Source organism: Myotis yumanensis, unplaced genomic scaffold (genome assembly GCF_028538775.1).
Source record: "Myotis yumanensis isolate MYYU_CA2020_CCGP unplaced genomic scaffold, mMyoYum1.0.hap1 SCAF_4, whole genome shotgun sequence".
NCBI classification, from domain to species: Eukaryota; Metazoa; Chordata; class Mammalia; order Chiroptera; family Vespertilionidae; genus Myotis; species Myotis yumanensis.
This window is the reverse complement of record NW_027223755.1, coordinates 83,635,503-83,656,345: the sequence shown is the minus strand read 5'-3', so window position 1 is coordinate 83,656,345 and position 20,843 is coordinate 83,635,503.

Below are 20,843 nucleotides of genomic sequence, written 5' to 3'. Positions count from 1 at the left end.
GATTTTGCTATGTGCTGACGTGCTGTCTAGTGTTCCTAAGTGCAAGGATACTGTGACATGTTAGGTAAACTTGGTTCAGACATGAGCTATAATGCTATTCTATGGTCATGAATCAATATATATTCACTAAGCAGTTTTTAAACAGAAGCACATATAATACAAGGTTATGTAATGATCGGTTGATGGACATGTGACCAGAGGCTTGCAGGAACCTAACTCTGCATGTACTGTAGGAACAGTAATTCAGTACTAGTTAGTTCAGTGCTTGCAGTGACTCTGTAGCCTGCAACTACCACGAATAACGAGAATCAACTATAATATTTAGTTCCCGATCAGAGATGCTACAGATGAATCTTTGATACATTTCTAAGCTGTGGTCCTCTTTTCTGTGGTGGTGAGGATAAGAGGCCCATCCTTTGGTATCTTAAAATCTCCTTTTGAGAAGATCCAGTTAGGAAGAGAAGTGGTTCAGCATGCTTTTGTTAAGGATAAAACGGCAACAGATGTTGGACCTCAGTTCTGCAACCTTGGTTCTTGAGTTCAGCCAAGAAAGAACGCAGAGCCAAGGAACTCAAATACAAAGAGAAAGTTTATTTAGAAAGTCATAGAGGTAGAAGCGAGCGGTGAAAGTGGGCTCAGGAAACAAGTTACAGAGGTGGGAGAGAGAATACTTGCTGAGTCTTTTGTCTTAAGGAGTTTTATTTGTTTCCCAAAGGCAGAGATTTTAGGAAAGGCCCTGGTCTCCACTGATTGGACAACATCAGGGCAGTTGGTCATTCTCCTCAAAGCTGGTCCTGATGTCAGCTACGGTGTTGCCCCACCTGGCTTTGCTGCTTTTCTGGACCTTGAGCTAAAACACAACTAGGCCTAGATGTTAGCTCTAGGGCTTAATGCTTAAGGGAGTGGTCACACAAGGGCTTGTGTGGGAGCCAGTGTGAGACTATTCCCTGGACCCCTTTGTTCCTCCTCTAAGGGGATCTACTGTATGGCTGGGGACATGCCAAAGGAGAGGGTCTGAACCGGATGGCCAGTGATATGGGGAGGGAAAGTCACCCTGGGGGCAAGGCCCCACCCTAGTTTTGCTCATTGCTAGGCACCCAGGGCTTTCCCCTCTGGTGACCGTCAATAGCTGGCCTATCTTTCCTACTCCGCTCATGCCTGTCTAACTGCCTACAACACTTTGACATAGTCAAGGTCACGCCAAATTCATATGCATGAGTTGGCTTTGAAATTAAGATTCTAGAATTTCCAGCATGGTTTTTCCAAATCTGTGCATCTTCTCTTGTAGATTTTTTTTTTGGGGGGGGGGGGGGGCGCAATTTATAAAATTAAGCAACCTTTGTCTCAAACTTTCAATGTTCTTCAAAATTTAAAAGGAGGAAGATATAAGAATTTATGCTATCACCTAGAGCGCAGAGAGATACCAGTTCAACTAACCCACAGTCCTTAGGCAGCAAGTTTGCCCTTGTTTTACATATAAAACACCTGAAGCCCAAAAAGGTTAAGAGGTTTGCCTGGAGGCCACATAGGTCAAAAACCTGCCTCCTGCTTTCATGTCTCTCCTTTTTGCTTGGTTGCTTTAAAAGAAAATTCAATTGCTTATAAAATAAGGAAGTTGAGCTAGCTCATCTCTGAGATCCTTTCATAACTGAAGATTCCATGACTTTGAGACTTTGGCGTTCATTTAAGGCTGAACCTGTTCAGCATTATGCTGGGGGCCGGGCCGGGGCTGAGCTGAAGAGGGAAGAATTAGCATGAGAACATACTGAACATGTCACAGAGAGTTTGTGTGTGAAAACAGGTCACAGAGACATAAACACTTAAATGACAGTGCGTTGCATTTTTTGTGCATTTGTTCGAGTGACATCTCCTCCAAAAAGCCAGCCTTGATTTCTGCCATCTTTTCAGCTTGAAATGATTCTATGATTTTAACTGCTCTTGCATTAACCTGAATGTCTCATTAGTCCTAATGACTAACATTTATTGACTGGGTATTATAGTTATTGTAAGGACAGAAAAAGGCCTTTCCTTTTCTTTGCTGTGGCCTTCCACAATTTATGAGAAGCACTTAGTCATTAAAACCCAAGAGTTTTGGTTCCTCTGATTCAAATAGCCCCTCTGTTCAAACTGCTGGATAAGATAAGCTACTCTCAAAGCTGCATTCTTGCATCTATTTTTTGTATCCCCTTCATCCCTGCTGTTTACACAACTCAGGGATAACTGGAACCAAGGAGTCTCTAGTTAGTAGAAAGTTCCCTATCCCCTCCCCTTCAGACAAGCCTCTTTTGAACTCTTCATAACTTTTGCTCTAAGCATGTGTTACAGGTTTGGAAAAAATACTAATAAGACACCTCCTTAGGACATCTGCCCGACTGTCTCCTGGAAAGCAAACAAACTGTAACTTTTCAAGACAAACCCCCTTGGTATCTGCTGAACTTCAACACAACCCCTCCTCCCCCTTCTTTGTCACTTAGCAACTGCAATTGCTTGCTCTTTAAATGCAGAAGCCACCCTTTGTTCCCCATCCTGTATTGACCAGCAATACACAGGCCCTTTCCTCCCTTGGAAAGTAAAATAAACTTCCTCTCTGCATCTCTTCTCCTAGTGGTGAATTCTTTCACAGCCTGCCTCAGGCCCAAACCCTAACAATGATTGTACTTTACATTCAGAGTTACAATTTGTCCTCGCAATAGCCCTATGAGAGAGATGCTCTTATTGGCTTCATTTTACACATGAAAACATGATCTTTCCTCTTCTGACTCTGAAGTCTTTTTGTGTTACCAAAGTAGGTCAGTATCCCTTTCCCTCCATGTCCTGAGGAAGGAGTTGGGATGTGGACCAGAGCAAGTGTGGGCGGGAGAAAGAAACTTTTATAGGTGAAAAACCAAGCCTGATTCACCAGTCTGTCCTGGGACGCTGTCTGCACTAAGCCAATTCAAACATGTTAATGAATGAAGTTTGACTGGGGGGGTAGGGAATGGTCTGAGGATAGATTTGTGGCTTTTGGAGAAGAGATAGGAGATTTCCCTGAAGGATTGACAGAGGTGGAACTCTGGACATCTTAGAGTTTTAGGTGACACTGTTCATAGGTATTGTCTTACCTATGGGAGAGGAAATGCAGCTAAAAACTGATAACTTCCCTACTATTACTAGGATTCCACTGGCCCTTGGTACATGACAGTTCTTCCCTCAAGCAATCCAAATATGATCACATTACTATCTAACCTGTAAATGGACTGCCTATGAAATAAAGTATCTGTACCTTTAGCATGACTTACAAGGCCCTTGACATTCTCTTTCCAAACTACCTGTCCAAGTCCTTGCTCCATTGCTTTCCAAGCACACCCAATGCAGCAAAAGTACCAATGTTTCTGATATTCAGAAAACAATACACCTTCTCTCTCAGCCTCATTGCCTTTGTCATGCCTTTCCCCTTTTTTTTCTATCTCTTTTTGTCTCTCTCTCCTTTTACAGTCTCAGGTTTAGCGTTGTGTTAATCTTGCTTTAACTTGTTGCACACTATCATCTCTGCATGGTTGGCCTCTAACTCCCCAGAACTCCAAATGATACTGTAATAGAGTTACATGAGAATTTCCTTGAGAGATAGGTGCTCAGAAGTTGAATTGCTGGCTAGAAAGCATTAGTGTATCTAATTTGACTAAATATTGACAGATTGCTTTACGGGATACCTGTCAATATCTACATCCTCTGCATCTGAGGAACACGGCATTATCCAGCTTTCTAAATTTCCCAGTCTGATAGGAATCAATTATCATGATTTTGAACATATTATCATATACTCCTTGGTTTTAGAAATCTCTTCTGTCAACTTCCTGTTTATGCCCTTTGCTTCCTTTTCTCTTGCTTTATCTTCTTCTTCACCTAATATTGCCTTCTGTGTTCCTCACGTGGGACCCAGTTCAAATGCCACTACCTTTCTGAAATTGTCCCTGATTACTTAGACAGATTTAAAATCTCCCTCTTCTGGGTGTCTATGGCATTTTGCTTATACCCATATTATATGTATCATATACACTGTCATCATGCATTTACTATCTTTGTCTCTTCTATTAGAAAATGATACATAGATAACAGCACTTTTTTATAAAAAATCACAGGACATAACACATGGCTTGGCACAAAGCTAGATCTCAAATGTTTAATGAAAGTAAAGGGAGAATTGTATACCTTTCATGTGAGTAACATGATTAAAAATACCCCCAGAAGAAATTAATCTATGAAGTCCGAGAAAATGGCACATAGAAATGTAGATTATCTAACAGCATTAGTCATGTTGGAAATAAAAGACAATTATTTTGTTTAGAGGACACGCCTATGGCCAATTCTTAATGCAAACATCTGTTTCTTTTGATCTACATCTAACCATACTGGGCAAACTCCCTACAACCACACGAATTCACAGTGTTTGTTGGCATTGGGCCACAAGGTATCACAATGAATCCAGATGATTGGAAGGACAGGTTTGTTAACTCAGCACTTCAAGACACTGCCAAGTACATTCACATCAATTTGCAAAGCTACCATTCCAGTTAGAGGTGTCATCTTGAGGGGCTGCACTTGAAGCTCCAGAATTTCTTAAAACAAAACAAACACAAAGGCTTACATGTCAAAGGTTGAAAAGTTAAATAGACCTTTGCTGACAAAGAAGAAGGATGTTTCTATTCTCAGTGCCCAGAGAATGTGGTCAGGGTCAGCCTTCGAGCATAAAAATTGGCCTCAGAGTTCTTATGAGAAAGGTCTTCTAAGAGTTCCTATGAATGGACAGGCCTGACCAAAGGAATTAAAATCCAGTCCTTTGTTTTGCAGCCCTGGAATAGTGAGTTCTTTAGGCTCTAAGGAATGGTCAGTGAATCAGGGCTGAATAGTGCTGCTTGGGGCACCCATATCCCAGGTGCTGCATGGGAAATGGGGAGGTGGCATTTGAATGAACAAGAGATTGCTACTAACTTGAGCAGGCAGTGTTTCCTCATGGCTACCTGGAACTTTTACTAACATAACATTTGCTGAGGTTTGGCCATGAGATATGCCGGACATCGGATGATGACAAAAGACGAGGAAATTGGGGTTGAAGGGAGTCAGGTATTGGATTGGTCCTTAGGAATTACTCAGTCTTAATAACAGGCTTGGAATGCTTGGGCAAAGCATTGATTTCTAGCTTGTCTATTATGGATGAAAATTTTGGGTGGGGATGAATATAAAGTTAGGCTAGTAGGTATACCTTAGTGCCTGCGTCAGTCCAAGTGCTGTACTCTAGAATTGCAATTTTTCACACAACCCTTCTAAGAAGACAAGAATGATTATGATACCTTACCCATTTTACAGAATGTATAACTAAGACCCAGAAAGGATAATTTTTCTTGCCAAATAGCCTTCATTCATTCACTCATCCAGTGAATATTAAGTAAGTGCCTACTATGTGTCAATCCCTTTGCAGTCTTTGGAGATAGAGTGAACAACAGGACAGAAATGATTCCTGCATTCATGCAGTATACACACTTAGTTATCAAAGATACTATCTATATATATAAAAGCCAAGCAACTGGAACGACAGAATGTCTAGAACGACCAGAAAGACTGGTCACTATGACATGCACTGCGGCGGCCAACCAGCCCAATCAGGGCCCTGATCAGCCCCCCCAACCTTCCACGGCCCCTCCCCCTGGTCAGCCCAGCCCCAATCAGCCTCACCCACCCCGATCGGGGTTGGCGCCGGCTGGCCAACCACCCACCACCCCTCACCCCCACTGGCCTGGCCCTGGATTGGTTCCCATGGGGCGGGCTGGCCGGATCCCACCAGTGCACAAATTCGTGCACCAGGCCTCTAGTGTAATTATAACCATGATAAAATGCTCGGAAGGAAAACAGTGACAGGCTAAGTGGGTGTAAAATGGGACACTGACTGGTCTTGGAGAGGCTGGCAGAGGTAGTGAGCTTGTCCTACAGGGAATGGCATCCCTGGGGAAGAAATGGTACCTGATATCAAATAAGTGACATTTTCAAGAAGGAAGGTGGGGGAGGTTTTGAAGAGCATTCCAGGCAGAGAGGACAGCATGTGCCAGTGCATCTGAAGAACAGAGAAAAGGCTGGTGTGCCTGCACGTGGATAATGGGAATAAAGAGAAAAGGATCAACTATACTCTTCAAGTTCAGGAGACTGTATTAAGAAATTTTTCCATTGATCCTCCAAAAATTGGGAAGCCATTAAAAACCTTCAAGAACAAAGTGACATAATCTAATTTTCTTTGTAAAAATTCATTCTGGCTGCTGCCTGGAGAATGATAGTGGGGGCTAAAGGAGATGTGTATGGACCAGTAGGTTGGCCATTGTAGTGGTCTCTCGAAGATTGTGACTTGGATTAGGATGGATACAAATGGACATCTTTCAAATATATTATGAAGCAGATACGTGAAGGAGGATGTAAGGAAAACAATAAAGAGGCCAAGCATGAAGAGTAACGGATATGAAAGAAGGTAAGAGCAAGCCGTTAGTCTTCTGTTTTCAAATCCAATGTTCAGGAGTAAATGATTGAGAGCAAGAGTCAAGGTACAAGAGAGATGGGCAGATCCTGACACATCAGTCATGTGACTGTCACCTCCCTGTGGCCTATGCTGTCACTCTCATAGCTGCTGCCATAGAGTCTGGTAGACAGGGGTCTGTGATCTGGGGGACAGCAGAGGGAGAGGACCAGTCAGAGAGACAGCCAGGAGCAGAACAGACCTGGTTGGAGGATGCAACTGCCAGTCAACATCCCTCCTAAACAGTAGAACATCATTGGAGGTCAACTTGTAATGAACTGACAAGTGTCCACTTCCCAGGCTGCTGTGAACAAGGTGATGTTGTCGTGAGGAACAGGAGAGATGCAACCCTGCCACATCCCTGTATCAGTGTCCACCCACTTCATTTGTGCTTGGATGCCTCAGTTTATAAAATTATGTGGTAGAGAGTATTTCCTTTGCTCCTACCAAAATACTAGTAACTATAGAAATCATTGTCATAATGTTGAGTCAAGAATATCCATCACAGCCGAAACCGGTTTGGCTCAGTGGATAGAGCGTCAGCCTGCGGACTGAGGGGTCCCAGGTTCGATTCCGGTCAAGCGCATGTACCTGGGTTGCGGGCACATCCCCGGTGGGAAATGTGCAGGAGGCAGCTGATCCATGTTTCTCTCTCATCGATGTTTCTAACTCTCTATCTCTCTCTCCCTTCCTCTCTGTAGAAAATCAATAAAATATATTAAAAAAAAAAAAAGAATATCCATCACAGTCTCATTCTTGGAAAGTTAACAAAAATACATCATACATGCTTTTATTTAGCACTCACACATTTCTGGGATCCTATCTATTTAATCTTCCCAGAGATTGAAGGAATGGCATTTTGCAGCTAAGAACCCCTGAGCCTTGAGGAGGTTTATATCACCTGCCTCAAACTCATTAAAAAAAATTGGCAGAGCCAAGATTTACAGAAGTCTCTTAAATCAAGCAAGTTAAATCGTTGACTCTCCTTTGGACCTAAAACCCTTGAGCCCCAGACCTTTACCCAGGAAATCCCATGATTGCAGCATTTGATGTGAGGTGGATATCGCACTGAGGGGAGTGCTGGGGAGCTGGGTGCCTGGCAGGTGCCCATGTCCCTGGCTCTTCCCCTCTTATACTCCCAGGGACTAGGGTTGAAATTTTCCTCCTTCCTTTATTTGAAGTGAAGTGAAAACCCCTTGTCCTCTTCCTGCCCTACACACACTAACATACACGCGGGTAGGAAAATACAAGATATTTTCTCACTGTGCCATCCCACAGGTAAAGGGTTCTATGCGGTGTTCAAGTATTATGTCTAACTAGCTCTAATGAGACCTGCAGGAGATAGTATGTGTGGTCCAAGCTCAGTAGTCACCTCACGGGGTCATTGAGGTTTCAACCATTCGGGAGTCCCTGAGGTGCCAGAGGAGCCCAGGCTGCTTCCCAGAGATGGGGCCGAACGTCTGGGCTGACCACCCATTTGTCCACGTAAGTAAAGAGGAATTCCAAGGTGCCGTGGCAACTGCTCCATTACTCTGACGGAGGTGAATACATATCCTCAAGAACAATTGTTTCATGCAGTGGCTCACTGATGAATAATGCTCCAATCATTGCTCTTTGCAGGTCTAGCCCTTGGTTCGATGGAGCCATGCCTACTCCAGAGCTGCTGTCTGCTCTGGGTCTCTAGAGCCCCATAGCTTGCCTCCCTTCCCCCAGTCTGCTCCATCCCATGGATCCTGGACTGCAGACTGTATTTCCCAATGGAGGAGTCAGTGAGAAATGGAAGGCAGTAAATTAGAAAGCACCCGAGTACTACTCAGTGTCTGGCCCCCCACCTCCACATCTAGTATCTCTAGCAGCAGCTATGTCTCTTTCAAGGCTTTCCTTTTCTTTCTCCTTCCCCCACTCTCTGTCTCTGTCTCTGTCTCTGTCTCTGTCTCTCTCTTATCCCTTTCCCTTATGTCTGTGGGAAACCTAGCCTTTGACCTACAGAACCATCAACAAAGAGTTGTCACTGCATAAGAGACTTGATTGCTTATTTTGCAAGTGAGCACATATCTATTTTTGCAAGATAATCTTAGAAACCATGATACTATTCAACACGCTGTCCCATTTGGGGGATGGTGCTGGCCTATGCTGGGCTTTCCTAGGCATACTAAATCTCACAGGTTAATTAATAATGCATAGCACTTAGGGCATTTGGCTAGTAACATCATGGTCCATTTCATAAACTCAACACACTAGATATTCCAATATAACATTTAGCTGTGAAATGACCACAGATTTTAAACTCTTGGCTTGTTCTTAGGACCTTGAAATTCCTGTGGATTGTAGATTTGACTCCAAAGAATTTTCAGGGAGTGGGCTTTTTGTTTTTCTTTTTATGCATTTGTCTATTTATTTTCTTTCTAGGGCCCAAGGCTTGTAGACCTCTGCCCCTTGATAATATTGACTATGGTGTGAGAGCCAGCTTAAACACAGGTGCACCACAGGGAGCTATTTGTAAAGAAGCCACATGTTGATGTCAAAAAGCAACAACAGGAAATCCATGTGTATTATTCAAAGCCTGTAGAGAAAAAATAAAGTATTTATCCCTGAAAAATCTCTGGCTTTGAAGAGTGGGATTTCATAGACAATGTGGGAAACAAACAACACTTTCTCACCTGCTGTGCTCCTACTGTGCCATCAGTTGACATGCTGGGTGCTGGAAATCTAGACATTCATGAGGCTCAGCTCAGATATCTCAGGATAGAAGGGGTAATGAAAGCAACAAATAAATATGTAATTAGTAAAATTAATGTGAATTGTGCTGCGGCCAAATCATAAACTCAGACTGAGCAAGCTGGGGAAGGCTTCATCAAAGGCAGTGCACTGTGAGACAGATGTGGCCCATGGGAGGCACTTGGTCACATTTGGTGACTGAATGCATGAACCTGTGAATGTTGAACAAAGTTGATTTTTATCACGTAGAAAGGTAGGAATCAACCCAGGTCAACAGTGTATTCAAACGCATCAGGAAAGAACATGCCTGATATAAACCAGAGCACCAGCATGTCCTTTTGTAATCATTTTCCTGGCTGTCTCTGAATTGGAATTTGTAATCATGGAATTTATGGGCTTCAGAGTAAATAATCTGACAGCTGTGAAGAGAGTGCACCTCTCTCATGGCCCACATCCCAGACTTTGGAGGGCCTCCTAGGAATGCATTGGGAAGAAAAAGAGAAAAGGCCCTGTAGCTGAGCCATGGCCCACTACTAATGTCAGAGATCAGGACTTGAGGTCAGAGCTGGGGGTTCCTTCACCCCATCTCCGGAGCTCTGAATGGGCCTCCCAAAGCACCCATGATGCTCACCTGCTATCCTGCAAGCCTGTTAACATGGAGGGTGATAAGGACCAGGGAGGGCAGTGCAGTGCCTTTGCTATTACAAATAGCAGAGAAGTCCCACTGGTGGCAGCACTTGCTATTCAAAGGCATTCCACTCTCTACCGGAGTGCCTGTCCACCCATCATTCATTCATTTAGTCAGCAGGCATTCACAGAACACATACATGTACTTCCTGCTGCCTTAGGTCTCAGATGTGAAATAGTTTGGGTCTCTGCACTAACATAGATCCCACTTTCATGGAAAAGGCGGGAGAGGAAATAGACAGTTACACTAGAGTTTGCTCAGAGCTGCAGCATATGCAAGGGCTGAGAGCGGACCCTGCCCAGGAGGTGAGGGCTGGAGGAATTCCATGGGGGAGGTGCTATGGAAGGTAAAACATTAACTCTTGTTATGTTCACAGTTGAGAATACAGTGTGTGTGTGTGTGTGTGTGTGTGTGTGTGTGTGTACTTTCTGCCAACAAGTGATAAAATTTCAATAGATACAAAAAAAAAAAAAAAAAAAAACACCCCCCAAAACCTGGCTTTTAGTCCATGGCTCTAATCTATAGCTAGCAACCTTGAACCATGCTATGCCTTCATGAAAAAATAATAATATGGGAATTTCCTGTGGGGATGCTGAGGGAGGAGGAGATGAAAGGTTAATTTTGAAAACAGGCAGTCAAAGAATTTGGCATTTGACTAATATGGCTGTGTAGTATGCATCGTGTGCTTTTGTTCTACATTATTTTAGCAGAGGCCTCAGGATCAGAAACGAGGAGCTGATGTTAAAATCAAGGTTATAAGAAATGGTAAGATCCTAGAGACATTTTACATAAATTTTCAAAGCCAAGAAATTGTCAGCTGGGGCCGTGGGTCAGTGTTGGGTTTCAGGGACAAGCTTGCTTATTTTTCTCCAAGTAAAATTGGGAATTATTTTTTTTAATATTTCCTGAGCTAAAGTGGTTCAAGTCACTGGTGAGATCTCATTTGTCCATCAAGTCCTAGTGACCAGCTGTGAAAATGTGAAAAATAGATTAAAAACAGCTCTTTTGGCTGTTTTTATGGGGTGCCAATTAACTGAGTCCAGCTTTGTTGCCAACTAAATCAAAAAGTGATCCTGGCTTCTGTGGAATGAATGCTTTTGTTTTCTTAAAATTCATGTGTTAAAACACCTAATCCCCATTGTGATGGTATGTGGATGTGGGGTCTTTGGGAAGTAATTATTAAGTCATGAGGGTGGACCCCAATGATGATATTAATGTCCTTCTATGGAGACTAGAGAGCTTATTGTCTCTCTTTCTTTCCCCCTCCCCCAACCCTTTGTCCACTAAGGAAACAATACCGAGGCTGTTTATTCCCCCTTTGTCTATGATAAAGAACAGTATATAAGACCCTTCTCAATTTAGCTGTAGCTCACCCTGCTAGTCTTCTCTGCCCTCTTCCCTTTCACTCTGCATCTTTTGCTGTGATTAAAAGGACTTGCTTCTTTCTCTTTCTTTACCTACATCTGCCTCTATGTCTCTGGTCCTTGGTCCTTGGCATATACTCTTCCCGAAGCTTAGAAGGCCTCCTCCATCCTTCCTTGCCTATAATATCCCACATTCAAGACCAGGAGTAGGCGATAATGCATCTATGGCACCACTGTGAGCTGCTCCCACTCAAGCTCATGTAAGTGTCTGAGGACAAGTATCTCCTTTGTTTTATTCCCTCAGCACTCAATTTTCTCAGCCTTGTCCCAGATCCAGCCTCTTCCTCATACCTCAATCCAGCCTCTTCCTCATACCTCAATCCAGCCTCATGCTGTCTCCGAAGAAACCCTGCTTTGGCTCTCCAAGGCAGAGACAGCAATGCCCTCCTTTTCAGCTTCCTGAGCTATGGCAAGTAATTCCCTCACATCTATTTATCTTGTATTAGTTGCACAAGTCTGTTTCAATATATATTCAATTTAATCTATCAGACATCTACTAAGAATTTATCATGTTGTATGAATAAACAAATTGCACTGTAGACATTCTGCTGTTACTTACAACCCTCCCAATACAGATCCTTAAACTGAGTGTAGAGTGAGTGCTAATCAATATATCTATATCTACTTTGGGGTATATTTATTAATTCATTGGCATCAAACTTGTTCTCTGTATCTGTGACTGTGAATGGTTCTAGAGGAAGATCATAAAACATAGACATGATAATTTTTCATGTCCCTTAAACTTCATTCTTTCATTATAGAATAAACAGATATAATAGAGTCAACTATTTTGGAAAGTAATTTATCAAGAACAGTAGATCATTTTCCTTTTTAGTCATACAAATAATTGATTGTGTCAAATTACGCAAAACATCAATGATAGGCAAGTAGGGATCTATTTGAAATCCATCCAGCTTTAGTTTCTGTGTATGTAAATAGTCAGTGTTTCAATGATGTGGGAAGAGAGGGTTAATACTCCTAAATGCAAAGTCATAGCCATGTACATTGAATAAATAGTCTGGGAAAAACGTAAAGGATCCTCATAAGAGAAATAGCCAAGAGGGAACTGCTGATGGTTGCGAGCACACCTTGGGGGCTTACTAATATGTCATGTAGAAATTAGAGAGCACAATGTTTTCATAAACAATGTTCATTAATTGTGAAGCATTGAAGGCAGCTCCCTATATCATTTCTGGTTTATGAGTTTGCAAGGATTTCTCATGGTGGAAGGAAATGAGTCAGAAATTAGAAACAAAGTCATTTAATGGCTATATTTTATTTCAACCAATATTATGGATTGTTTGGAAAATAATTTGTTTGCTAATTGTGTTAGTCAGGTCTCTTTTGGCTGAAAATGATAGAAACCAAAAGAGAAGATTTTGTGCTTGAATAACTACAAAGTATATATAGTTTCAGGCATGCATGGATCCAAATAGCTAAAATAATGACATCAGAAACGTGTTTACATTTTTCAGCTTTGCTTTTTCTGTTTTTTTCACCACCAAAAGGGCAAAAAATGGCCAACAGAAGATGTAGGTTTATATTTAACAAGCGTAGAAACTTGTGAGAAATGAGCTTCTCTTTCCCAGTATTCCAGCTAATGCATTGGCTGTGAGTCATTAATATATCTTGGGTCATATGCCAATTTCTTCATCAGTCACTATAGATAGGGAGCAATTATGCTCTGAATGTCCGGATCTGGCTTACATGCCCAGTTTTGGAGCCAGGAGTGGGTTAGAACCACCATTATATTGTGTAAACTGAAAATGGGTATTAATAGCTCCTAAATGGTTTCCAGTAATGACAAAATAATTCATTAACCCAATTTGTTCCATTTTTTCCCAAGATAATTTGTTCATTTGTTTATTCATTCATTTATCCTTTTTATAAATTCAGTCTGACATTTTTTTTGCTTCTTAAACTGAGTGCTTTTTAAATTTGCGCTTAATGTATTCATTGATATAGTTGATTTAGGTCAATAACTATTTGCTATTTGTTTTATATATTCCTCATCTGTTTCTTTCTTCCTCTGTTCCTTCTCTCCTTACCTATTTGAATCAATTAAATATTTTTAATATTTCATTTTAATTCACTAACTCATCTTTTAAGCTATAATTTTTCATATTGGTTTTGTAGTGGTTGCTCAAGGAATTATAATGCACATCCTTGTCATAATCTACTTGGGTTTAATATTGCACCACTTCCCATAAAATGTAAGACTCCTAGCAACAGTACAATATAATTCCATTCAATGTACCCCTATGCTTTTTATTTTTGACATATATATTTTATATGTACTTAAACCCACAAAACAGTATTAACACTTGTGTAGTAAATAGTTATGTGGCTTTAAAGAACCTAAAAAGAAATAATTGACTTCTCTGTTTACTTACATACAGTTGATACTCCATTATTCATGGTAATGTTCTATAAAGTCGCTGTGAACACTGAGTTAGTGAATGCTAAACTGTTGTTCCTAAGAGAAATACAGAGTTGGGTTCCTGTGAGACCTTGGTCATGTTTTCATCAAGTGATCAACACCTAAACTTGTTTTATGTGTGTTTATGGTTAAAGACACCTTAGTTAATATATATTGTTGATTCATTCACAGTGAAATCATGGCCAACAGTGCTGGAACTCATGCCTGAACAAAGTGCACCTATACACATAGTTTCACATAAGGCACCTCACAGCCTGCTCACACTTAAGAACACTAGACAGCACTTCAGCACTACACGAGGGGCCATTTTAAACGGCAAAATCACCACCAACAACAACAAAAAAAAGCACAAAAGTGTGAAAAATGTGGCACTAAATAAAACACAGAGAGATCACTTGTTTATAGTGTGACAACTGGAATAGGAAGGCAGTGTGTGGCCTCAGCTGGGAACACACACATCAGGCAACTCTAATTTGTTGCTACTCTGTACATGTCTGTGAAGGTAAAAGAAATACTTAGACTTTGGCTCAAGGAAATAGAACTTTATTTCTATTCCAGTTAAATTTCAGGTCAACTTGGAAAAAGGGAGTTCCATATAGTTACTCAGGCTGACAAGTCTGTTATCTTCCTATCTTCTCTCATCTTGTAGTTCCAGTGTCACATTAGGTATTGACATTGCAGGTAGCAATGTTCAGTCCCTTCAAGAATGAAGGCTCAGCCCTAACTGGTTTGGCTCAGTGGATAGAGCGTCGGCCTGCGGACTGAAGGGTCTCGGGTTCGATTCCGGTCAAGGGCATGTACCTCGGTTGTGGGCACATCCCCAGGAGGAGACATGCAGGAGCAGCTGATCGATGTTTCTCTCTCATCGATGTTTCTAACTCTCTATCCCTCTCCTTTCCTCTCTAAAAAATCAATAAAATATATTTTTAAAAAAAGAATGAAGGCTCAGATCACCACATAAGGTTAAGAACCATGGCCATACAACTTAACAAAAAGAAGATAAACAATCCAATCAAAAAATGGGCAAAGGATCTAAATAGACACCTTTCAAAAGAGGACATTCAGAAAGCCAAGAGACATATGAAAACATGCTCAAAGTCACTAATCATCCGAGAGATGCAAATCAAAACAACAATGAGGTACCATCTCACACCTGTCAGAATGGCCATCATCAACAAATCAACAAACGACAAGTGCTGGAGAGGATGTGGAGAAAAAGGAACACTTGTGCACTGCTGGTGGGAATGCAGACTGGTGCAGCCACTATGGAAGGCAGTATGGAGGTTCCTCAAAAAATTGGAAATGGAACTCCCATTTGACCCTGTGATCCCACTTCTAGGAATATATCCCAAGAAACCAGAAACACCGATCAGAAAGGATATATGCACCCAGATGTTCATAGCAGCACAATTCACCATAGCTAAGATCTGGAAACAGCCTAAGTGCCCATCAGTAGATGAATGGATTAGAAAACTGTGGTACATCTACACGATGGAATACTATGCTGCTGTTAAAAAGAAGGAACTCCTACCATTTGCAACATCATGGATGGAACTGGAGAGCATTATGCTAAGTGAAACAAGCCAGTCAATGAAGGAAAAATACCACATGATCTCACTCATTCATGGATAATAAAGACCATTACAAACTTTTGAACAATAATAGATACAGAGGCAGAGCTGCCTCAAACTGATTGTCAAACTGCAGTGGGAAGGCCAGAGAGAGTTGGGGGGCAGGAGGGAGGGGAGTAAGAGATCAACCGAAGGACTTGTATGCATGCATATAAGCATAACTAATGGACATAAGACACTGGGGGGTAAGGGAGGGTAGGGGTTTGTCAAGGGCGGGGGGGGGAAAAAAGGACACTTATGTAATACCCTTTGTAATACTTTAAGCGGAAAAAAAAAAAAAAAAAAAAAAAAAAAAAGAACCATGGCCTGCTTGGGACCTGACTGAAAACAACGGGAGCATAGAATGGTAGTGGAAGAGGAAAGCTATAAATATCAATCAGGACCAGTTCCACAAGAGTAACTGTTTGCTTGCACGAATTCTGAATAATAGATCCAGAAGAAAGGGATACTGATTTGGGTAAACATCTAGCAGTCTCTACCACGCTGCAGCAGGGACACTTGGTCTTACATAATTAGTGGTCATGGTGGAAGTGAATACGGACATGGTTCATTTCCATATCAGTGTCACTTGGCCTTCAACCTGTTTTGATTCCACCCATGGACCTGTGCATGTGGTAAGTTCTGGAATTCCTTTCCAACAACAAGGAGACAAGTCTGAAGATCTGGCTCCAGTGAAGCTAGACATGTGTCCAGACTTACATTCTGCTTAGTATTCGTGTCTCCCATGAAACCAGATTATAAACTGTTCTAGGATTCTAAGTGTCTCAAAATGGTAGAGAACATGACCTCTACAGCTATAAACATGCCCTCTCCCATTGTCTCAGAACAGCAACAAAAGTTAAAAATTCAGATTTCACAGCTTTCCAGATGGAATGCAGATAGCTTGAAATTAAGTGTCAGTGGAGGGAGAGAGCAAAGTCAGGCAGCAGGTAATAAAGCAGAGTTGATGCCAACTGTCAATAAGCTTAAAAACATGATTTACTGAGTTGATAGATAGTGAAAAATTGAATCTGCTGATCCAGGGCCAGCCACTGTCCATCAAGACTATGTCCCTGGCTAAGGCAATTATCATCTTTCCGTAAGAGGATCCCACTTAATGGGAACAAAAGAAGAGCTAAGGCATGGTGCGCCATCCGTTTGCTGGAGCCTCTGAAAGCTGCAGCTGGCCGGGAATTCTCGCTACATCTCTGGGCCTGAAATGGCAAATGGTGGCCTTTCCTTCCACTCCCTCTGAATGACCGCCTTGAAGGCAAATCAAAAGGAGTGACAGGGGAAGAGAGGGCCATGCGCTGAGCTGTCTGCCAGCCAGAAGGGGGAATTCAATAGCTCTCTTCTCCGAACTGAGCCCGGAGTCAGCTTTTCTGAGATCTGGTGACATTTCTGCCTATTAGTGAATGGAAACACATGCTTTCATTCCTGAGTGGAGCGGCGGTGTTTTGTCTGCAGTGCCCTTGCTCTCCCGGCTTGATTGTTTGCTGAGAAAAAACAATTAACGCTTCCATTCAATTATGGCCTGTTTGGGTCTGAAGAGCTGTTTAAAACCAGAGAGCCTTATCATATTAATGAGCACTACTGCCAAGATTAATACCTGAGAAAGGGATTCCCTGGAGAACTGAGGAGCAGAGCTGAGAATATTAGGATGTTATGATCTTCACATGATAGAAAACTACTGATAAAATGGCACATTACCCCCAGAGATAGGGGCTTTTGTGTTAAATAGGCATGAAAATGAACATATATACTTCACATAACCTGATAGAAAATATAAACTTAGATGGAATGTGCAAACATTCATAACTCTAATTATTTGCCTAATATCCTCTTTGCAGGAGCCCCAATGTTGGCTTTCTCTGGATGTTAGGTGTCAGAACCAGGACACGAGGAATAAGAGAGGCAGGGAGGGATGCCAATTCAGAGTGGGCGACGACTGTTTACATCAAATGCCAGGAGAAACCGAGGAGAATCCCAAGTTTAAGAGCCAGAAGCAGGGTTGAAGACAGGCTACAACTCCAGAAGCTCAGAGTGGAGCTGGAACAATAGGATTTGGGGGAGAGCAGGCCAGCAGAAAGGGAGGCTCAGTCCAGGCAATAGCAATGAAGGTCTTTGCAGCTTTGGGCACTCGGCTTGGTCACGTGGCTGGAGATGTGATGCATGGACTCATCTATTCGAAGGCCCCACGGTGGAACACCTTTTCAGATTCTCACAAACTGAGTTGTTGTTTTTGTTGTTGTTTTCATATACACTCATAATAGCTCAAAATGGAATGCGGTCAATTCTCCCAAGTGTGGAATGATTTTGGAGAATGCAAGATGATAATGATGTTTCAAATGGCCAGTGTGGCTCAGTTAGTTGGATGTCATCCTGTGCACCAAATGGTGGTAGATTTGATTCCTGGTCAGGGCACATGCCTGGTTGTAGGCTTGATCTCCAGTTGGGGGCGTGCAGGAGGCAGCCTATTGATGTTTCTCACATACATGTTTCTCTCTTTTCCTCTCTCTAAAATCAACTTTTAAAAAAAACATTGGGTGTTTTTAGGGAAACATTTGCAAGTACTTACTGCCATTCCAAGAACAAATATTATGAAAATATAAAAGTTCTGTTGGTTCTGCTTGAATGGCTTCAGGTTATTAATGATTTGCTTATTAATTACCAATGAAGTTCATTGGTGTTTAAATGTTTAGTGTTGTTCAGTTATATAAATGCCTCTCACCTTTGAATAAAGGTCTTGGGTAAATAACAACCTCAGGCCTCGTATTCTTGTGTCTCTGAACCTTAGGAAGGCCCAGGCAATGGGAGAGCCAACTGAAGAAGTACCACAGACCAAGTTCACTGTTATTAGTGAATTACGAATTTGGAATGGGAGTCACAATAATAATAAAAAGCCCCCCATTACAAAGATTCTTAAGAATCAAGGCATTGTGGTATCAGTGGAGGACAGGTAGCACTAAACCTGAAGTCACTGGGTCAGTGGGCTCTTACTAGCTGTGTAGCCTTGGGCAAATTTTTTAACCTCTGTGAACACAAGAACTATCCTGAGGAAAAATGCAATAACTACTTTAAAGACAGTTTTGAGAATTAAAGGAGATTTAAGGAGGTATGTCATGCAAAGAACTCAGCAAAATGTCCAGAATGCAGTAAATTTATATTAAAAGGCGATAGTTGTGACATGGCTGGTTACCTTGAAACCTGGTGGCAGGGGATAAGAAAAGAGTTATATCTTTATGTTTCTCACTGGTTTGGTTTGCCCTAGAAAAGAGAGTTGGGAAACTTCAGACTTCTCTAAAATGAACTGGCTTCAACAAGCCTACATTTTGGAATTAACTTCCCTCTCTGCCACTTTACACTCCCCTACCTCCCCTCTTTTCCTCTGGTAATCACCATACTGCTGTTGTTTGTTTGTTTTGTTTTCTTAATTCTGCAAGGGTGGTTAAAATCTCTGCTCACCACTACCCTCTCAGAGCAAACTGAGGGCCATTCCTATGTGGAGAAACCTTAGAGAAACCAGCATCCACAGCAAGGATAGCAAGCATACAGGAGTCAATTCATAAGAGGAAATCAGGAGGGAGTTTTAGAAGCATCAATGGATTTTATGGGTACTGGATATCTTTTTTTTATTTTGAATGCTAAGTTCAAGTTACTTTTGCTTACACATGTACTTCAAACCTGTATACATACCTGTATAAATACACCCAAGGCAAATTTGTGTGCACTAAATAACTCAGCTAATACTTCTCTTCTAGAAAGACCAACTTCAGCTTTTGATCAGGATGAATAACCATAAAACTTAGATTATTAAACTTGATCAGGAATTACCATTCTGTTGTGCATCATATTTAGGACTGTAACATGAATTCTATTTACTGACTCAAATGCTGGCTCTGTGCTGGCATTTTGATGCATTATGGATTTTCTAGGACATTTTTAGCTTTACATATTCTGTCTGCTAAATACATTCACTTCTTAAAACAGCTTTATTGATATATAATTGACATACAATAAAGTACACATATTGAAATGTAAAATTTGATGTTTTAATGCCCATAGTACCATCATTTCAACCAAGGTAATGAACATACCCATTGCCTACAAAAGTTGCTGTTCCCCTTAGTAATCTCTCCTTCACTTCTCTACCTTCATCTTATTCCCAGGCAACTACTTTATCTGCTTTCTGTCACTGTGGATTAGTTTGCATTTTCAAGAGTTTTATATAAATGGAATCATATAGAATGTAATCTTGTGTCATCTACCATCATTCACTCAGCGCAGTTATTCTGACATTCATCCATGATGTTGCCTGGCTCCATAGTTCATCCCTGTCCGTTGCTGTGTAGTATTCCATTAGAAGGATATACCACATTCTGTTTATCCATTCACCTGTGAATGGGCATTTGGGTTATTTCCAGTGTTGAGCTGTTACACATATAGCTGATAATTTACGTGTCAGTCTTTGAATGGAAATGTATTTTTATTTCTTTTGTGTAATTGCCTAGGAGTGGAGTGACTAGTGAAATTAGGGGTGATTGATATATAGTGATTCTGAGCTACATTTCCATTGATGTGACTTAAGGAAACAGTTGTAATGTAAAAATAGACAATGTGATTCTGTGTAACCCACCAGAAATGTTTGTTGCCAAACTACCCAGGGAGAGGAAAACATAATCTGTGAACACCTTTGGTTTCAGTGACTATATTTAGATTTAATCATCCAGCTGAAATTTAGGAAATACAAATATCTCTCCTGGGAAGGTGATAATACTGTGTGCCCTGCTCCATTGGCTTAAAATACGCAACATTACCCAGTAACATATTGCTAAGTGAAAGGCATGCTGACTGCTTTTGCTGTAGCTTTCAGCTCTCCATCCTAGCTCTTAGAATGTAAGGGTCAGGACAACAGGAATGGATTCACCCGATGTATAGCTGCCAGCAAAAGGACATTTCATACAAATGAAGTTCAGTGGAGATCCAATCTCAGTATCTTTGGATTTTTCCCCCCACTCATTATTTTCTAATCAGTGATGGCCTTTACCGAAAGAATCCCTCTGAGATTCTCAGAGTGAACAAATCTATAAATTAAACACAATGGAATGTGTTGTGTTTTTCTCCTTTCCTCTCCTCATAGCTGCACGTCTCCATTGACTTGGAAAGAAGATGAGACATACAATGTGTAGGCTGGGGCCTAACACTTGTCTAAATGTGTAACATTTGTCTGGGAGCATTTTAGCCAGTATTGTGTAGAAGCATTGAGACCAGAGGACTTTGCCCCATCCAATGCAATCGTTACTTCATTTTTCTTAGAACTTCTCTGGGGTATTTTATCAACAAGACCTTTGGCTACACCATGAAGACAGGCATCAGAAGACCGTTACAGAAACTGGATATAAAAGATATGGAACTTAGGATTTCTGAA